The sequence below is a fragment of the Callospermophilus lateralis genome, unplaced genomic scaffold (genome assembly GCF_048772815.1).
Source record: "Callospermophilus lateralis isolate mCalLat2 unplaced genomic scaffold, mCalLat2.hap1 Scaffold_312, whole genome shotgun sequence".
In the NCBI taxonomy this organism is placed as follows: domain Eukaryota; kingdom Metazoa; phylum Chordata; class Mammalia; order Rodentia; family Sciuridae; genus Callospermophilus; species Callospermophilus lateralis.
In genome coordinates this window covers 1426315-1448389 of record NW_027513736.1, presented here as the reverse complement: position 1 = coordinate 1448389, position 22075 = coordinate 1426315, and the positions used below count along the sequence as shown (strand labels likewise).

General features: G+C 33.4%; 1 pseudogene; it reads left to right on the top strand.

The window, feature by feature from the left end:
- Nucleotides 1-21173: 21173 nt before the first annotated feature.
- On the top strand, nucleotides 21174-21700 carry LOC143640500 (large ribosomal subunit protein eL24-like; annotated as a pseudogene).
- Nucleotides 21701-22075: the final 375 nt, after the last annotated feature.

Here is a 22075-nt window from a genome sequence, read left to right as displayed (position 1 = left end):
CCCTACCACCACCACCCACAGGTGCCTCCAATTGATGCTTCAGCCCTGGCCCCTGCTGGAAGCAGGTCTATGGGATTCAAGGGCTGGAAACAAGTGATTCCAGGACCTGTCTCCCCTCCTTGGCAGGGAAGGTATGCCTTGGTGCCGCCCGCATTCTACCTAGACTGAGGTACCTGCTCATGTGCTATATCCCAAGAGCCATAGGGGGAGGGGTTGGGAAGGGAGGTGTAGTTTAAAAAATCTGTCTTGAGATTGATTTTCTTTCCCCAGCTGTGTCCCTTCTGGTTATTTATTTCCTTAGCACCAGGAAGGCACAAAATGGGAGCTCTGATATTTAATAAATTCTGAATTGTATTTATTAACTTGGTTCTGGCCTGTCTCCTCCGAGTTAGTTAAGGCCCTGGGAGGTTGGAACTAACAATGCAAAGGACCACTGAGAGAAGCAATGCTGCCACTATGACCCCAAGATCAGCTGCCCTGAGGGGCCGCCTTCTGGTGGGCACCAGGGGGAACCACAGCAGGCATTGGAAAAGACCTGTTGCTTCCTCCTGGTGGTTAAATGGAAAAGGTGCAGGATAAGGCTGGAATCCCCAGTTCTTTACTCACCAAAAATTGAATGCTAAGTTATAAGCAAGACCCAGCCTCAAGCCTCTGGTTTGGGGATTGAACCCAGGAACACTCCGTGAATTACCTATATCCCAACCCTTTTTTATTATTATTCAGAGGGGTCTCAGTTGCTGAGGGTGTCCTTGAACTGTGATCCTCTGCCTCCTGAGTTGTATCATCAAGCCAGGCTCCTGCTGACAACTGCCATTTATTTAGTACTTTCTGGTTACAGACACTGCCAAGAATTTAATGCAAAATATTACTTTCCATATAGCTGTCAAGTTAAATTAACTTTTGCATCATAGTTAAAGGACCTGTTTAAGAGGGCCTTATTGAAGTTAATGAGACAATACATGTTCCTGACACTTTTCTAAGTGCTTCACAAATGTTAAACTAACTGAAGCAAGCCTACACATGGGGACTGAATAGAGGGCTCTTCAAGATGTACAAGGGGAGCTAGTGGTAGAGCACTTGTGTGACACACTGGGTTTGATCCTCAGCAAAATAAAGAAAAAAAAAAGGTCTACAACTAAAAGAAAAAAAAGAGAGAGACACTTCAACTTCTTTTTGTCTATCTTTCATATAGGCCTCAGTGGCCACCTACAGGGTCCCATACTTTACCAGCAAGGAACATTAGTGAATTATGAGTACTCTTTCAGCTGGTCTAAGACAGGACTGAATTTCTCTTTTTTCCCTGGTGCTGGATATACTTATGCATACTACCTATATGATCTACTGAGCTACAACTCCACACCCAAGATTTTTTTTAAAACTCCAGAAATATCTAGAAATGTAGGTCCAATTTGGGCAATATACTTTGACTTGCATTTGGCAAATTGCTTAGCTTCATGGGAATGAATTCTGCTCAATTCTAGATTTTGTTGAAATGATTAAATTAACTAATAAAATAAAATAAAATACTAAGTGTGATAACACATCTGAAGTTTCTTTTATTCTAATATTTCTAAACTTGCCAAGATGCAGAAAGAAGCTTCCTGCCACACTCGCACTCAACCTGGTTACCTCAATTTTACTCATAATTAGATTTAAATTTTTGTTACCAGCAGATAAATGCTGAAATATTTGACTCCAAAATTAACTAGAATGCTGTTGGGGATTGCACATAGGGATCCATGTTCCAAATACCTGTCAATATTTTGGTGGTATTAAAATTATATCAATGGATTTTCTAAAATATTTCTTCAGAGGACCACATCATGAAGATTTTAGGCTGTGTGGACCAGAAGTTCGCTGCACTCATACCCTAAAATCTGCAATATGTAGTAACTTAATGCATGATGGCATTTCAATAAAACTATATTTTTCAGGAGAAGCGGGTGTAGCTCATTGGTAGCATACTTGCCCAGCATGTATAAAGCCTGAGGTCAAATATCAACACTTCATAACAAAACAACAACAGAAGCACTTGATTTGCTAAAACATACTACATGCTGGATGTTATCTTGATCTGATGGTCCAACATGCTGCTAGTGCATTGAAACTTCAGTGGTGCCCTGCATGCATGTCATTTTCTCTTCTATTCACAACACACTTCATATGGACCACACTATTTTTCTACATAGAGTTACTGTACAATTCAGTTTATAAAAGAAGAATATTTTCTGAATCTGCTCTCATGTGTTTTGTTATTGAATTCACCATTTCAATATAATTAAGTGCTTTGAACATCTTTTTGATGGACAGAATGCCTTTATTTTATTTATTTACTTTTACATGGTGTTGAGGATCAAACCTAGTGCCTCACAGGTGCTAGGCAAGCACTCTGCCACTGAGATACAATCTCAGGCCTGAGCATCTCAAGTTCTACATAATTACATAAATCTAGATATACTGGCCATTTGTATTTCTATTACTTGTGAGTCATTATGATGAATAAATTCTGTCAGATAATTTAATTATATAAGATAATATTTTCATGTTACACATTATAGTAATAGCAAAAGTAATTTTATAAAACAAGGGAATAAGTTTTCATTCAAGTAAAATTTGTACCATGTTGGGAATAAATATCTGTGTCCTGGATAAGATGTAGTAATAGACTTGAAAATGTCTTCCTCTAGCACCTACCCAGAAGACTTCTCTGTTTCCTCTCTATCCAGATTTGCAGCTGAGGCTTTCAGGATGGGATTATATGGAACCAATAGCTTTAGCTCATCTCAGTAGATTGGAAATCTTAGTTTGAGAAAACATGTCTTACTGTAGACAGACAGGGAGTCCCCAGTGGAAAAGAGAAAACTTTTTTTTTTTAATTCTCAGTTATAAACAAGCACCATCTGAATAAAAATTTTGATTGCACTTCTCATTTTCCAAGGTAAGTGACCCCAGGTTTTAATGTGGGTACTAATCATAACAAACCAATTGATGACATCACATGTGTCTCAAAAAAAAAAAAAAAAGCTCAGAGTAAGACACCAATTATCAATTTGTATACCTCACAGTGAGATTTAAATTCTATATGCTTTGGTTGTTAGAAGAAAACATGGAGACTGGATTGGGACAACTACTTCTAGAATGAAACGAAAAGTGTTAATAGGTAGGAGAAAAAACAGAGAGAGGAAAGAAAATTAGGAAGAAATGAAGGAATTCATGACCAATGGGATTTTGATAATCGGGCATGAAGACAGGGTAAAGAGGCCTCCTGCCTGTGAGGGAGCCATGTTTCTCTGCACTGAGGTGATTCTAATTTCCTTCAATAACTGTGGGTCCTCAGTTATTCTACCATTTTACTCCATTTCTTCACTTCTCTCATTCAAGTAAAGTTTGAATTTTCAAATTTGTTCTCTTTGTTGTACTCAAATACATCACATAAGCTACACTGGCCATGGCTTTTCTTGGAGGTAATTTCTGTAGCTTTTATAGATTGTAGCTTAGCCAAGAGCAGGTGATGTGAGAACCTTGGATTTCAGTCCAAGAATACTCTGTCTTTCTCACTGTAGTCTCTGTAAAAGTAATGTCATTGCTGTTAACTTTGGCAAATTAATACAGTGCAAGCTCATAACTAGCCATAGGTGTGTCCACCTATTGGAACAGAATTGATTCCCAGGCCCTGATTCTGGTTGATAGTTTCAGTTACTACTAAAGTTCATAAATTGACCTCCCACAGGTTGAAAGATTATGTTATTTAATAAATGGAGAAAAAAATGTGGGGCTTCCCCAATGCCAAATATCAATTACTCTTTTCATCAACAGCTCTGTTTATAACATCAGACAAAACTGCATTTAATGTGTCCCAGCACTTTTACTTACACAAATTATTCTGCTGAATACCCATCAAATCTTATCAAGTGCTAGAAGAAAACTATTTTTAAAATATTTTTATTTGTAAATGGATGCACTACCTTTATTTTGTTTGTTTATGTGGTGCTGAGAATTGAACCCAGTGCCCCACACATGTGAAACAAGCATTCTACTGTGAAGAAATTCTCTGAATTACCACACCTCCCATTACTGAAGCACAAGGCTCTGACCATTCAATACATTTCTTGTTGACTTGGGCATTCTCCCAGCTCTGATGCCAAGGCTGGTCTTCAGGTGTAGTCATAACCAAGGGCTTTGAGCTACACTCACCTATTCCTTTGTAACACTACCCATTCCTTCATTTGAATGGCTTCTTCCCAATAAAAGGATTAAGCAAATACTCCTCTCTCTCTCTATCCATGAAACCCCATAGGTCACAGAACCCAGAACAAGAAGTAAAGAAAAATGTATTTTTCTGTCTCTGTATGGTTATTTCATGCAGCCCAGTTCACCAATAGTCACCTTGAGGGTTTAGTCCTTAGACCTGACAATTGGTGGACAATACTGTGTCTCCAGGGTGCATCTTAAAAATTTAATGGGTTTGGAATCTCTCCTTTAGTTAAGTGCACTTAAGGTTTCAAAGTATTTTGGACACAATTGTTGAAAGTAAGTGAATTAGAAGAAAAATGTGTGATGTTAAACTTTTTAATATCTGGGAATATTTTATCTTTAGAAAGATAAAAATTGCAATGTTAGAGACCTTAAAAATTTAAAGATTAAAGATTATAAAGATTATTAATAGAATATATTGTTAAGTTCAGTCCTCTCTTATGAGAAAATCACTTTTATGGACTTTTTTGGATTGTGTTTGTGAATCTTTACATCTTAGAAAAATAGGTAAAGATTTGGGTTTTATATGCTAGAAATCCATGCTTGGAAAGTGTAAGAGAGTAAAAGAATTATGATTATGATTATGATTATTCATGATGAGATTTTATAAGAAAGATTTTCTACTTCTTGAGAGGGAATTTATTTTTTTAATTTTTTAGTTATTTTGCTGTTGTATAAAGGTGCTCTAACAATTTATATTAAATCTTTTTACCAATTTCTTGTCCTACAATATCAGAATGGCTGTAACCCAGCCTCTGTGCACAAAAGAGTTTAGCTGCTTTTCCTATGGGGTCTGTAACTAGACCCACCATCAACAGTGCTTTTAACCATTAAACAACCTGGCCTGGATGCCAAATGCAAACAGCCCTAAGATCTGATAGTAACACTGGCATCTGCCATTCAAACTCACTTTTAAAGTACCCATGTGCTGCAAGTAAAAATACAAAGAACAAGACAACACACAGTGCAAGAACAGGTGGTAAAGACAAAGCAAGCCACTGCACACTAGTCAGATAAATACAAACAAATCAAATGGAATGAAACCTGCTCTTGAAGCCTTTTCTCAAGACAATGAGCCACCAGCTCCAAGCTGTTTCCATCACCACAGTAACAGCAGGAAACGTGGCTAGCCAATTAGTCTTCCTGGTTCCTCCTTTCACATTTTTGGATGCTTCCCATTGGTCTTTCCCCTGTCATTCAACCAGGACATCTGATCTTACCTCCAGACACTAAACTGTACTTTCAATTTCACACAGACCTGCTACTGAAACTACATAGAGCCTACATTTTTATGAATTTCCACCTGTAAGTGCTAACAAAATGTATCTTTTTTAGGCAAAATCTAATTCTACAGGTTTCTACATTGCAGCCCTAAGCCTGGCTTGCTCTCAAGACTAAACAACTTGATTGTTTTTTATCCCTCAACAGCTTCCTTTAGGGTTTTACATTCTCCTTTATATGGTTGTTACTAAATAATTTTTTATTAATGAGAGGTATCAAATATATGTTTGTTTGTATTTTACTTTCAATTTTGGAGGTTAAAAGAAAACATTTGTTCACCACAAGAAATAAAGCCAGCCATGACCTGTGATGAGCAAAACAATGCTATTCTCATCACTGACTGTATAATTACAAGAAATAAGTATATGTATGCACAAAGATCTTACTATGTGACCTCACAAATATAAAAAAAAGTGCACTACTAATCCAAGGAAAATTGAAATGGACTCAAATGTCTTAAGAAACACGTTGTTTAAAAAAGTTAATACAATTACAAATTATGCCCTTATTGTCAATATGTATTTTTTAGGCATTTGGATAACCAATACTTACTAATCCAGTAAATAATTTTCATTCATGTTTAATTATTCAGTTAATATATATTTATCTAATCATTTTTCTTCAACATGAAATATATACATATATGTATATATATATATAATATATATATATATATATATATATATATATATGATGTTATATATATAGATATGTGTATCTGATGTTATATATATAGATATACATATTATATATATGATGTTCTCTATCTATAATTAGAAATATTTAAGATAAATGTATTTTACTATAAACTTACTTTCAAGAGATAGTCAAGTGATTTTTAATTCTCAAATAATTGAAGAAACTTTATAAGTTGAAAAACAAATGTAATTATTCCTACAAAAATATCTAAGGGCTTTAACTATATTTTAATTAAAATTTAACTGTATTTTATTTCTCTTTATCAATGTACAATAATTTGTTTATATTCTAAGATTTTCAAAAATTATTCCAGAATATAACCAGTAAGAATTCTAAAGCGAAAAGAAGGTACTTTCACAGAGAAGAAAGAAATCTTCTTTGATTAAAACAAAATCTTTATATTCTAAATTTTAATAATAAAATTATTTTCCTAATTAGAAGAATCTGTATCAATGCAGATAATATAGAAAGTTAAAACAATTGAGAAACTGGGCTGATTATAAAAATATAAACTGATTAATTCAAGAATATTTCAGGTTATTTTCCTGATTTAATTATGCTGATATAAGATTTTTTCAATATTTTGACATAATAAAGACCTATTAAAATGTTAAGTTTATTTTCTTTAAGGAATGACTTTATTGCCTAATGATTGTTACTGTTTAATGAGTTAATTTTAATAAATAAATTTGTTTTTGATTAAACCCTAAATATATTAAATGACTGACTTAGATTACAATTTTGACAATTCTCCTTGAAGACTAATTTGATTAATTCAAAGTCACTGCTGATTCTTGTGTATTACCTCTGTTGGTTGGATATTTTATGTTATGGGAAGACATTTTATTAGGACCGATGCTTTCCAAATTAAAGTCCTATGTTAGTTTTAATCAATAAAAATTACAAAATTTGATGAAAATTTATTAGCAATATGCAAGTTCTCTGACAGGACCTATTATCCATAAAAATATGGTAATATGTATATACTACTTCCTACACTGGGAAGTTACCTTAATCATATTTTCTAGAAGACAATCAAGAGGCACCTATTCAATGGATAACATTCTAAGAGATAAAGATATTTTGAAATCTTCTCTCAGAAGGATATTGAGGATTCCTTTTAAATTGTCAAATTACACATAATATCAAAATAAATCATCTATTCTATATACAAAAAATTACAGTAATTAATAAAAGATGTCTCATCTTCATAACTATCATCAATTACTATTAACAGAGATGACCTTTAAAAATTGCCTACTGGAAACTAAAATTGAAGGAAACCACTCAAAATTAATACAGACCAACAGAAATTAAAAGAGAGTTTCAAAAAATGCAAACTCATATATTGTAGCTTTCAAAATTTATGTCAGATGTATATTACTTAGCTAAACATTAAAATAGATGGTCATCTCAAAAACAGTTTTATAAAAAATTTATCTTAACCATGTTCAACTAACACACAATATGGACAAGTCTGGCAGTCCGAAGAACACAGAATTCCCTGGGAAATATTGGTGTTAAATAGAGAAAATGTCTAAAAGTGGTTTATTTACCCTTTAGAAAATTTTACTGCTTTCATAGAGAGACTTAAAGAGACAATGCAGCACCTGTAACTTAGAAGGGGTCACCCATTTTCAAAATATGAGTTTACCACCCTGTTATCCCTAGAAATTCCAAGACATTTACACAGGTTAACATAATTCTAGTCTATTTTCAATATTACACCATAATTAAATGAAGCCTAAACAAAGAAAAAAAAAGGCAAACTTACAGACAAAAGAATTAAAATGCTAATCTTATGGCAAGAAAAATAGGCTTTCTAGTTAAAAATTGTACTCTTCTTCTAAGGTAGAAAAAATTTTTAGAGATCTCTAAACATTGAAACAGGGTCTTATTCCAAAACCCTATCAACAGTTTTTAACTGAAAAAAAAAAAAAAGCCTAAAAACAATTACCCCTAAATATAGAACAGACAGCCAATAATAAATCTGCTAATTCAATAAGAAATCTAACATGGTGACTATTTTCTCAACCTTAAGAGTATGATATAATACACTGAATACATAATATTTTTAAAATTAGTAAGGCCACAAACTATACATAATTATTGAAGCTAATTTTGGTACATTAAGTATACTTATTTAAAATACTTATATAACTGTTTATTTATAAACAAAATTGCTTTAACAAGGATCTCTCAAGGTAATTTCTATTTCAATGCCATAAAATTCTAATTAAATCACTATCTAAAACAATATTATTTCCTTATTTTTACCCATTGATATCTGAGATACTAACACCCCCTATATACTAAGTTTTGTAATAATAATGACAGTTTTTCATGGATTGATAGACAAAAGAATATTAACTTTTCTTATTCAGTTTTATTAATTGTATTAATTTATTTTAATAATATAAATTATATATGTATTAATACATAAATAATATATATTAGTTATATATAAATAGCAAATATATATCTCTTATATATTTGTATATATCATATATATATATATATATGTATATATTTATTTATTTATTTATTTATTTAACATATGTATTTCTTATTTTGGATAGATGTTTGAATAATTTCTCATACCCCTAATAAAGACCACTGCTTTTAAGTTAAAAACTCTGTCACAAACAACATTCCAAATTAAGATAATTATTTGAGTTAATCTAAACTTACTTTCAAAATACAAATTTTCATATACAACTTATTGTATTATTTATTTTTGATAATTCTGTTAAAGTCAAAATAAAATTATACATTTAGTAAAACCTAAATACCTATTTGTCATGGTCCATTTAAATAACTTTTGTCAAAATCCAGGACCAACTACAGATGGTAAATCTTTTCTTATTATTTAAATATGTGTACTATTATGTATAACCTAAACTAATGATACTATAGTTGACACCAGGCCTTTTCTCAATTTTATTAAGTGAGGAAATGGGGAAGAAAAGAACCCCATAGGACACACTATTTCTTACAAATATTACAAAAATTTTCTTAACTGTGATACTGAGAGTCTTATTGTACTGAACATGAATCAGTAAATTAATCAGATTTCAAAAGGTAGAGTTTGACACAGTAATTGTGAAAATGACTGAAAAATCTGACACAGAAAATTTAATCTCCCAAATGCAGAGTTTATAGACAGTATCTTCATGGTTTCTTTAGGAAAGTAAAAATTATGAACAAGTTCAATGAACTTATTTCTCAGGTTCACCTTTAATGTGCATTGCAATGTGGACTTGAAAGCCCTCCAACATAACTAGATTAATTTTACTGACTCTAATTGTCAGTTATTTGTATATATTGATCCTATCAACAACAGGATGTCTAGGAGGATTTTTTGAGAAAAAGAAAACATATAAGAAATCTAAGACAGCCAATTATGCTGGTTCTTATGTTAAGACTAAGTATCTGAAAAAAATTGTCAAAACAGAAAGATTATTTAAATAGAACTTTCTTATACAAGCCAATTATTTTCATAAAATAGCCTCCAATGTATTTTTGTACTAAACATTATACAATAGAAATTGACACCATTCCTAAGTGAATAGATTTTGCAAATGTCTTGCCAGTATGACATAAGTTGTCTAGAAATACTGGGTATATTTTAGACTGGTCTCCCAGAATTGAAAAAGATGACCATACAGGGATGCCATGATGCTGGAGGTTTATTGGTAATACCCTAACCCTCAGCAAGATGACACCAAACAGGGTGTTTTATTGTTTGACTTCTACCTTCAGAACATTTACATTACTGACAGACGAAATAAGTTCATTAAATGTGAGAATTAAGAGAAAGGATGATGGATATCCTGTAGCCTGTAAGAATACAACTTACTTTATTTTACCACTAGTTATTGCCAGCTACTATTTCAGAGCTGCAATGTGCTAAAATTAATGATCAGCCTTTGAAAGAGGTGCATGCCAATAAACAAGACCTAGGCAAACTCTGAATCTGATCTCATAATCCTTGAAGTGACTATGCATAAGTACTATTCCTTGCCATTACATTACAGCTTTTGTGGTTATGTTTTAAAACTTACAAAAAGTGAATTTTCTTAATATTTGACTCAAATTACTTCCAAGATTCTTCATAGTCAGATTGTTCTGATGGAAGGATTAAAATTAATTTAAAATTCTCTAGAAGTAACTGAGGTAAATAATGTGAATGAGCTCTCTGCTCTATGGCTTGTGGAAAGTATTAAATGGCATGCTAAATAAAAATGTCCATTTTACTATGGCCAAATGCAATGCTTTGCAATAAAATTGGGAAAAAATTAAAAATCTTTTGATGTGTGTTTGACACAGTAACAATAATAACCTGGATCTTCCAGGTTGATTATGTTCTTGAAATTTTATATTTGCTACTAATTCATTTCATGTTTCAACAGTAGGTCATGATGATCTTGGATCAAAAATCCAGTGAGTGAAAGATGTAATTCCCCAGTTGACTTCTGAATTTATATTTAAAAAGGGGGAATACGTGGATAGCCACTCTGAGTGACCAGACATTCCATCCCTGACACACAAGGCTCTGACCAGTCACTACATTTCTTGGTGACTTGGGAATTCTCCCAGTTCAAATAGCAAGGTAGGTCTACATGTGTCATGATAACCCACAGGGGCGAGTTACACTCACTTGTTCCTTTGTAATCCTACCATTTCCCTCATTTGAATGGCTTATTCCCAATAAAAGTGTTCATCACCTGCTCCTTTCTTTATTTCCACAGACAAACTTAGGTCAGAGGAGTCATCACAGGACCCCCCCCCCAAGAAAAAGGTATTTTTCTCTCTATGTGTGGTTATTTCATCCAGTACAGTTTACTTGGAGTTATCTTGAGTGTTAATTCACAAGACATGACACTCTACAATTGAGCTACAACCCCAGCTACATGGTGGAATTTTTTTGTTTATTCCAACAATTGAACTCAGAAGTATTAATTGCTGAGTAACATCCTCAGCCAGTTTTAATATAGACAGAATTTTTGACTAATTTGCTAAGTTGCTGAAGCTGGCTTTAATATCATGATTCTCCTCCCTCAGCCTCTCAAGACACCAAAATTACAGACATGTACCACTATGCCTGACTTTGATATGGACTGTGGAAAATGCCATTTCAAATAATTTTCTCTTCAGTATGAATGTAGTAAAATGACATTGAAGCAAATATTATCAGTATTTAAGGAAGTACTGGTTATTGTACAGGACGATAACTTGTCATTCATGTTTGAGTTAAAGTTGAATCAATTTTTTGAGTAGGTAAGATACTGGTTTCCCTATAAGGTCTTTTGTTTACCATTGTGTAAAAAGAGATTAAAAATTTTGACAATGTTTTTGGTAGGAGAGTGTGAAAAACAAGCTCAAGTACTCATAGAGACAAAAAGTATAGCATTAGATGAGGCTTTTCCTGATAATATTGTAATATCCAGTGTCTAGGTAAACAGGCAGAAACAATCAGAATTTCCTTCTCTAGTTCACAAGGTCTTTCCTCTTGTTCCTCATGAATATGTGGGATGTACAGTCTTCCTGAACATTGCCTAACTTTAACTCTCTCTATTGGATTATTTAAATAAATGTCCCCTTAGTTGTCTTCCCTCCCTTGTTGTGTTGTGGAGGGAAGGCCTTCAATGGTGATCAATGTTGGTCAGGCAAGACTATTTTCACTCACTTCCACTCAGGTGTTCCCTGCTGGTGACCCTTTGTTCTGTTTTCTCTTTTCTGATATTTGTATATTCTCAGTGAGTTGAAAATTAATACTGAAATACTTTATTTTGAAAATGGACCACTGGACTTTCTATTTCTCACAAAAGGATTACCAAAACCTCATATGCAAATACATGGAAATAAAGACAGAGTTGTGGTGGGTCATTAATTTTTAAAATGAAGGCATCTATGTCACTGACTGAGGGCCATCCAGGCATAGCTCATAGGTGAAGTATGAGAACCCCCAGTGTGTTCTATTTTTTTTTAGTAGACAGGCATTGCTTTTCTCAAATATGGTTATATTTTCACGGCAATTTAGCATATAGAGAAGAGTTCCCATATGCCTGCTCTACACACAGATTTTCCTATTATTTACATCTTGCATATTTGTTAGATTGATTATCATTAGAGAAATAATAAAATGGCAACCAAGACCTTATTACTAATGGGAACAGTTGTTTCTTATTTCTGAAGAAAGTGATAAAATATACTATTGAGTGTCTACCATTATGCTTTATTATTATCAGTGTCAGAATATAAAAGTTCTCTGTTCTTCATCTCTTCACTGTCTTCTATTGCCCCTGAATCTATGGAATCATTAATACTTTATTGTCTATTCTTTCACTTTTTTCAGTGTTACATAGTTGAAGTCACACAGGTATGGCATTTAAAACCAGCTCTTCTTTAAGCAGTATGCATTAAATGTGCCTGTGTGTCCTCTCATATTTGTTAGCCCATTGATTTGTATTCTGAACAACACATCATTTGATGGAAATGACACTTTTTAATTAAAAATATGTAAGTGCTTACTGAAGGGTATCTTGTTTGCTTCCTTTTCTGGGCTACTATGAATAAAGAAAGTATGAATACTTTTATTTTTGTGTAATCATGGAATGGAACTCAGGAACTCATGCACAGTAGGCAAGGGCAGTACCATCTAGCTGTATCCACAATTTAAGACCTTATAAAAATGTTCATGCAGGTTTTCATGTAGGCATTAGATCTCAACTCCATTAGATAAATATTATAAATGTGGTTGTGACAATTGTGGTTAAGACTGTGTTTAGCCTTGTAAGAAAATGCCTAACCTTTCCAAAGTGGCTGTGCAATTTTGTTATCCTGCTTGCAATGAATGAGAGTTCCTTTTGAACCTTCACTTACACAAAGCAGTTGGTATTGTAAGATTTTTGCATTTACCCATGCGTGAAGATGTGAATAATTTCTAGTTATAGTTATCCAACTGCTTAAGAGGCTGAGACAAGAGGATGGCAAGTTCAAAGCCAGTCTCAGCAAAAGTGAGGTGCTAAGCAACTCAGTGAGACCCTGTCTCTAAACAAAATCCAAAACACAGATGGGGATATGGCTCAGTGATTGAGGGATCCTGAGTTCAATCTCCTTTACAAAAAAAAAGCATTATCTGAGTCCTGGGTTCCCCATGAAGAGGCAGTGTCTTTATTGTGGCCTTGATTCACATTGTGTGAAGCGTGCAGCTTGACATCCTTTGACATAGAAAGTTAAGCATATTTTCCTTTTTTAAAATTTATTGTCTGTATACACTCCTGCCTTTTTTCCTTATATTTTTGGATTGCTTGTAGTGATGCTTATCATAGCAGCTAATCCTTATTGACTATTTATATGCCAGATATTGTTTTTGGTGAGAAACTAATTTCTCATTTTCCTCCCATTATCCTTATTAAGTGGTAGAATTATGATCATCATATTATGAACAAAACATTTGAGGTACATGCTGGTAAAATAATTTACTCAAGGTTGCACAGCTACTAAATGAAGAGATAGAATCGTATCCCAGGTAATCTATGTCTAGTACAAATGTCCTAATCACTATACTCTGCTCCACTTTGGAAATGAACAAGTGATAGTAATCAATGCATTGATACTAAGCACCACACTAGCCTTTGTCATCTGCCAGCTAATCACTGCATATCACTGCATACAATAGTATGACTCAGAGATGTTTATGTTCCTGCTTAATAGCAGAAAGAACTAGGAGTACTAAAATCACATGTCACATAAGCTTCACGGTTCACAATATGAGGACCAAGGCAACATTGAAGATACTGCTTCATCATAGGGAATCTAGGACTCAGATAATCCTTTTTTTGCTACAGAAGATTGAACTCAGTAGCACTTGACCACTGAGACACATCCCCATCCCTGTTTTGTATTTTGTTTAGAGAGAGGATCTCATTGAGTTGCTTAGCATTTCACTTTTGCTGAGACTGGCTGTGAACTTGACATTCTCTTGTCTAAACCTCTCAAGCAGCTGGATTACAAGCATGATCCACTATTCCTGGCTCACATAATGTTTTATTTATCTCTCTTTCATAGTGCAGTTTCTACAAATTTATATTGAACCTGTCAATTGGTACCTATGGTGCCCAAGAATCCACTTCCCCCCTTTTGTCTTTGGTTTCCTCATCTATAAAACTGAGCAAACCAGAAAATGACTCTCTTATTGCAATAGGGTCCTTTTCTCTATTTTTTTTTGTTGTTTTTTGGTGCATATATTTGTATATAATGGTGGAATATGTTGTTATATATTCTTACATAAACACAGTATAACAATATAATTTGACAAATATTATTCCTCAGAACTTCCCTCCTCCCTCCATCTTCCCATTTCTTTAATCTACTGTTCTTTGACAAGGGGAAGTATATGGATATAGGTAGTATTATCTAAAATTCTGAGGTCAGCCCAACATGACTAATTATAGTTATCTACATTAGTTTCATTGGCAAGAGCAAAACAGAGGGTTTAGCTGTCGGGATTGTAGATTTCATTACATCTACTATAGAGAAACAAATGGGCAGAGTAGATATGGATATGCTGGAATTTCAGGTTATGTTTAGCTCTTAAATTGATAAGTCAGAATCAATAAGGTTGGAATTATTAGAGAAAAACTTATGTACATCTCTTTCACAATTGGCCACTGCTAAAGGTGGTGGCTTAGTGACCAAAGCTCTATTTACCTGATGTGAGGCCTAACTTTTAGCAGTGATAGGTGCATAAAATATGTTCACCAGCATAGGTCCAGGAATGAGGTTGCCAACAGACCAAGGGGCCAGTCTGGTGGCTTGGTCATAAAGGTATTTAATATTACCCAGGTTATTTAGGTGAGGTCCATTTGCATTGTTGAATTTTTGCCTGAATAGTTTTTCTACAGAGTTAGTTTCTTCATCTTTTTGTTGATGGTTTTGAGGGTCCAGATTTGACTTTTATGGCAAGCATCAAGATGGGGTGAGGCTCCTGTTAACAAATACAAACCCTCGACTCATGGTTAGGAGGAGCCCCGGACCATCCCATGCATTAGTTATAGGATCCTTCCATGAGAACATAGGACCCTGAGAGGGGGACCCAATGTTAATGGGCTGCTGTTTCTATACAAGATTTTGACATTGAAATAAAAATTAAAGCAAACAAAGTTTTGTTCAAGGCATCAAGAGGGGATTTGTATAGTTTTCTTCCTCTATTTTGTAGCATTATCTTTAATTTCTCATGCATTATTTCTATGATGCCTTGAGCCTGAGGGTTAAAGGAGATCCAAGTTACATGGAGTATATACCAATCTTTGCAAACTACCTGAAAAGTCTTGCTAGTATAAACTGGCCCATTGTCAGTTTTAACAGATGTGGAAATATCCATATTTCCAAAACATTTAAGTAGATGGGAGATGGACCTCTTTTGTGATTTCTCCTGTGGAGACTGTGGCCATTACACAGCCTGAATAGGTATCAATGACTGCATGAATATACTTACATTTCCAAAAAATGCATAATTATTGGAATCCATTGGCCATAAAGCATTATATTTTAACTCTGAGATATACTCTAGCGGTTGTAAACCATCAATAGGAAGAAAGAGTGCACACATTTTGCAGTCTCTGACTACCTATCTGCAAACCTCTTTGTTCTTCTTTTATGTGATTGCCATGGCTGAGACCAGTAGAGAGGCTAAATTATTTTCTTCTCCCAGATATTTTATGAGATTTAGAGTTATTCTTTACTGATGTATAATCATGTAAATATTTCATAAAATTATGAGAATTGTCAATAAACAATTAATTGGACATAACTTTACCAGGTACATAAATGAATCTACCCCAGTGAATAACATCATCAAGTAAATTAACAAAAGTGGGGGTGCCAATTAGAATAAGATATATTCCATTCTTGTATAATTGTACCAAAATACATCCTACTGTCATATATAAGAGACCCAATAATTTTAAAAATGCTTATTTTATTTTTTTAAATATCTTTAATTGGTTTTTAAAGAGAGAGAGAGGAGAGAGAGAGAGAGAGAGAGAGAGAGAGAGAGAGAGAGAGAATTTATTTATTTATTTTTTAGTTTTCGGCAGACACAACATCTTTGTTTGTGTGTGGTGCTGAGGATTGAACCTGGGCTGCATGCATGTCAGGCAAGCATGCTACTGCTTGAACCACATCTCTAGCCCTTAATTAGTTTTTTAATGTTGTGCCAAGGATTGAACCCAGAGCCTAACAAGTACTAGGCAAGCATGCTACAACTGAGTGACAAACCCAGCTCCTTGCTTATTTTAAATATATAAATGCTTTTTAAACTTAAATGACAAATTGATTTATTATAATTTCAATAAATTTTCTGCAATGAAGAAGAGCAATTTACAATAACCTAGCGAAAATATATTTTTTTTCATGAGAACTATTTTCTCTTCTTTTTTCCTTTCAAATCTTGACTGATGGTGTTCTCAGTAAGTCGTTTTAACAAAAATATTTTCCAAGTGCAGTTTCGATCAAGTCACATTTGCCTATTCATGAAGGTACATAAACCAAAACCTTCAGGAATTTTTTTTTTATTTAGATGAAGAAGGAAATGGTAACTATACCATAAGAGTGGGGATGTTTTTCACACTGGTTAGTAATAATCTAAATACAGTCATTGATAAAAGAGTGACTTTAAGTTTGAAAACTTGGGGCAGATTATGTAAAGAAGAAACAATACCCCAGTTGTTTCAGTGCCTCAATGAATATGATGTTAGAGAAGTCATATATGGAATGTCATATGACAAATATTCCAGCATCATACAAACATAAGTTTTCCAATTTTTCTTAAACTTGTTTATTGGAGACAGTTCTTTTTTATTGGTGATACATAGTCTAACTGCAATGTTACAGTTTGAATTTAATAGGTTCTGAGTTTGATAGGATCTGATTTAAATGAAGGTCATGTGGATGAACAAAAAATATTGTAAATTTTAAATTAAGCACTTGAAATTTAAAAAAAAAAGACTTGGAAATGGGCATGTTCGGATCATTTCCCTAGAAGATTCCTATTTCATTTTAAAAAATATTTTTATTTGTAGATAGACAAAATACCTTTATTTTACTTTTATGTGGTTCTGAGGATTGAAACCAGTGCCTCATGCTTGCTAGGCAAGCACTTAACCACTGAGCTACAACCCCAGCCCAATATTTCTATTTCTGCTTATCCAAACATGAAATCCACAGTTTGTGGTAAATAAATTTTATGTAAGCAAAAGTACTTCAGATACTGTAGATACAAGCAAAATAAGACACCATCTTTAATTTTAAGAAATCTGCAGGGAAGATTGAAAATCAAACAAATACTGACCATTAAATAATATAACATGATAGAAAGTAAAACATAATGTATACAGGCTCAAAGACAAGGGTAAGAGCTGAGCAATTTCATGAGGTAAACAGAAGTAAACAAAAATATTACTCTGAAGAATGAGGTATGTTTGAGTTAAAATTTATTTTTTACTTACTTTTTATTTTCTTTTCTTTGTTTCATTTTTTTCTTTTTGAGCTGTAATAAGGGCTTTCTTTGTGGTAGACCATTGAAGCTCTTGACATGAAATTTAGATCAAGAATAAAATCCTGCTTTATATAGAGGGTAATAGATTGACTGAAAGCATGTCAATAAAAATCCTGCTGCAAACAAATACTCCTATTTCTCTTCCAAGAATCCAGATAAAGATGAACAAATATTTGAGTTGTATTTCCATAAGAAATACCTTCTATCCTTAATCTGGCATTGGAATCTTAGAAGACATATTTCTGCTTTGCCTTTACATTGTCACTGTCTTTGTGGGACCCAAACCCAGGATTACTGACCTCCCAATCATCCACATGGCTCTAACACAGATCCTCATGCTCCTTATACATGGGACTTTTGGTATCTACAGATTTTGAAGAAGTGTAGGACAGTTCATGTCAGTTCAAATGCAATGTGCTTCTCTTCCTGGCCAAGGTCAAGAGAGGACTCTCCACCTGCACCACCCACATGCTGGGTGTGCTTTAGGCCATCACCACCACCTCAGTGGCTCCTATTTGGCCTGCTTCAAATTAAAAACCACAAATACCATCCAGTGGCTAATTGTTTTCTTATTAATCCTCACCATCTCCACCTATGCCAATCCAGTTTTTTTTTTATACTGTGGCCAGACCAAATAAAATGCAGCCTGGTCTTCTATTTCTCACTGAACCCTGCTCCTTTCTGCTCCTGAACTACAAGCACAGGATCCTCTTTTTTCCACTGATGGCATTCAGTGATCTCTAGTTTTGAGACTTATGGTTCTTTCAAGCAGATACATAATAATAATCTTTCATTGATGTAAACAACAATCTTGTTTTTTCAAAGCTCCAGATTTTCTCCATAAAGTTCCCCAGAAAAAAAAGCCACTCATGCTCTTCTGCTGCCCATAATGTGTTTTGACATCCAGTATTATTTGAATTCCATTATCTTACTGTTAATAAGCATAGTGTGAGCAACTTATCTCATCTTGAGATGTCTTCAAAGGCTTGGTATTAGTGGTGATGGCATGCTCAGTCCTTTAATGCTGATCTATTCTGACACTCAAATAATAAATCTATGCAAATTAAATAGAGAAAAAAAGTCTGCTTCTGACTAAACTGATCAAAAGCAACTTTGTCACTCTTATTAAAATAATATTATCTATTTCAGAAAATTTACCTCATAAAAATCAATGAAATAGAATTAAATTTTTTTATTACAACAATGTTATCTAAATAGATAACAAATAGATTGTGGATATTTTTTTCTGTATCTGGATCAGTTTTTTCAACATTTGCATTAATTTTCACTGTATCTTACACCATTTGCATGTCATAAAGTTTTATGTACTTTTTATGTAAATTTTTATGTACTTTGTATCTTAGAGATTTATATTTGGTCTATTTTTTGTCTTCCTGCATTAAAGTTCCTGATATTTCTTTCAGAGAAATTATATTAGAGAAATATTGATGCTTTTCTTTTTTTGTCTATTAATATGCACATGCTTATATCAAAACTATTCAGGAGTCTGCAGTAGTATCGCAAGTTTGTGGAAACCTTGGGTAACTTAGTGAGACTCTATGAACACAACAGGTAGAAGAGGATCTCATTGGTGGACCACCTTAGAGGTTCATTTCCCTATACAAAACCACTACAACAACAAACTGAACAACAGAAATGCAACAAATACCATGAAAGAGTACTTCATGAACAAGAGAATACTGGCATTACATGAAAAATAGAAGTGTTGGGCACCATGTGAACCAACTAGAAGCCACACACACTTCTGTTAAGAATATAAAGAAGAGTATAGTAGGTATAGAAAAGAATTTGATGATTATTAAAATTTTAAACAGAATTACCACATGACCTACAATTTTATTTCTAGCTACATTTTCAAATGAACTGAAAACAGATTTTAAAACACTTGAACATGAATATCAATGACATCACCATTTCCACTAGAAGATATATAAAAATCCAAAATTCCATTAAGAATGAAAACAAATGTGTCTATGTATTTACATGTATCCTTGTCTGAATAAGCACTTGTGTATATATGTATTCATATAAACAAATATATATCTCTATATAGCATCCATATATCTGTTTGAATATTATTCTTCAATAAAAATGAAATACTGATACAAGTGACCATGTTGACAAATCTCAAAAATATTAAGAAAAGTAGACAAAATCAGACATGAAATTTCACATGTGCTATTACCACATTTATATTAAATACTCAAAATTTGGAAATCATAGAGTTAGAAAAGAGAGAGTTTGTTGCCAGGGGCTTGGAAGGCATTTAAGTGAGTGGTTGATTCACTGATTATATAATTTATTCTCAGTAATTAAAATGTTTAAATCAAAATAATTGTGGTAATTATACCACAAAAGTATAAATGTCACTACTTAACTTATTTTTGATGGGCTCTTTTATGAGAATTCAACCTCAATAACACCAATAAGGAAAAAAATCTTTAAAACACTGAAGTCTATACAATTATAGCTAGAGGTGGCAGAAACGAACTATGGAATTGAACATAACTTTCATATCCTTGTATTTGAACACATGACCAGAATAACCTCATTATGTAGAACCACAAAAGTAGAATCCTAAATACAATGAGTTATATTCTATATATGTAATATATGGCAAAATATATTCTATCATTATGCATATCTAAAAATAACAAATAAAATAAAATAAAAAGAAAGAAACTATGGATTTATAGTCACCCACATGTACTCTGCATCACCAAACTAAAGCATGGATGGTAACACTGAATACCAGAAATCAAGAGCCTTCTCTATGTCAGGCAGTGTTCTTGATTCATTATTCACTTTGTCCTTATTTTTCCAGCATCATGAGTCCTGATTGGAAGACTTCTGATCTTACAGATGAGTAAACTAAGTTTGAGGGGTGACTAATTGTTCCAAGATTACTATCTATGCATATTAAGGCTTTGACAATTTGTGTGATTTCCAATTTACTGTATCATGTATCACAATACAAAATCAGTCAGGTTTTTATGTTTGTTTGTTTGTTTTGTTTTGTTTTTTGTTTTTGTTTTATTTTGCCCCCCCCCCCTTGGAGGAGGAAACAAGAGGTAAAAATACAACAGGGCACCAAGAACCATCTGCATAAACTATCAATGTTAAAAACTTGATTGTGGTCATTGTTACACTGATAAATAGGTATGTGCAAACATGACAATGTATGAAGTATATATGTATACTTAATTGTATTTCAGTATTACCCTAATGCAATTGTTTTAAAATTGAATGAAAGAAATAAATATATTCCTCAGAAAAACAAACTATATATTCGGAAAGCATAGGAAAAGATGCTGAGTATTATATGTCATTAAGAAATTACAAATCAGCCACTGCCATGAAGTTCAAGCTGTGCAGTTTTAGTGGGTACCAGATATAATCCATATACAGGAGTCACTATGCAAGGACTGAAGGAAAGGTTTTCCAATTTCTTAATGCAAAATGTGAGTCAGCTTTCCTATCCAAGAGGAATCTTTGGCAGTTAAACTGTACTGTCCTCTACAGAAGAAAGCATAAAAAAGGCCAGTCAGAAGAAATTCAAAAGAAGAGAACCCAACTTGAAGCCAAATTTCAGAGGGCCATCACTGGTGCATCCCTTGCGGATATCATGGCCAAGAGGAATCAGAAACCAGAAGTTAAAAAGGCTCAATGAAAGCAAGCTCTTAGGCTGCCAAGGAAGCAAAATAATAATAATAATAATAATAATAATAATAATAATAATAATAATAATAATAATAATAATTATCTAAGCAGGCATTTAAAAAAATGGCAATGGCTGCTGCTAAGAGTCCCACAAAGGCAGCGCCTCAGGAAAAGGCTGTGAAACCAGAGAAGTTTTCTGCTTTCTGAGTTGGTGGAAAATGAGTTGGCAGATGAGATTTTAAAATAAAGATATAACGTTTTTAATTGGAGAAATGTTAAAATAAGGCAATAAAGATGTATGATTGAATACTAGCTTTACTTCGATATGTTTAGGACACACTACACAGACTGAAAGTACTTGAATCTTGCTTAGATTTACTCCAAGTTGACTATTCAAATGCTCTTTTCATGTCATTTCTCTATCCATGACAGGCACGTTTGTTTTTTATTGGGTTTAACTTATACATTGGGACCCCCCTTCTTTTCCCACCATTATCTATTATCTGATTTGATGGTGCCAAAAATTAATAGCTGTATTAATCTCTTGCTCCCAGAAAATAGCATCCTCCTTTCTATTCTGGCTATATTATTCTGTCT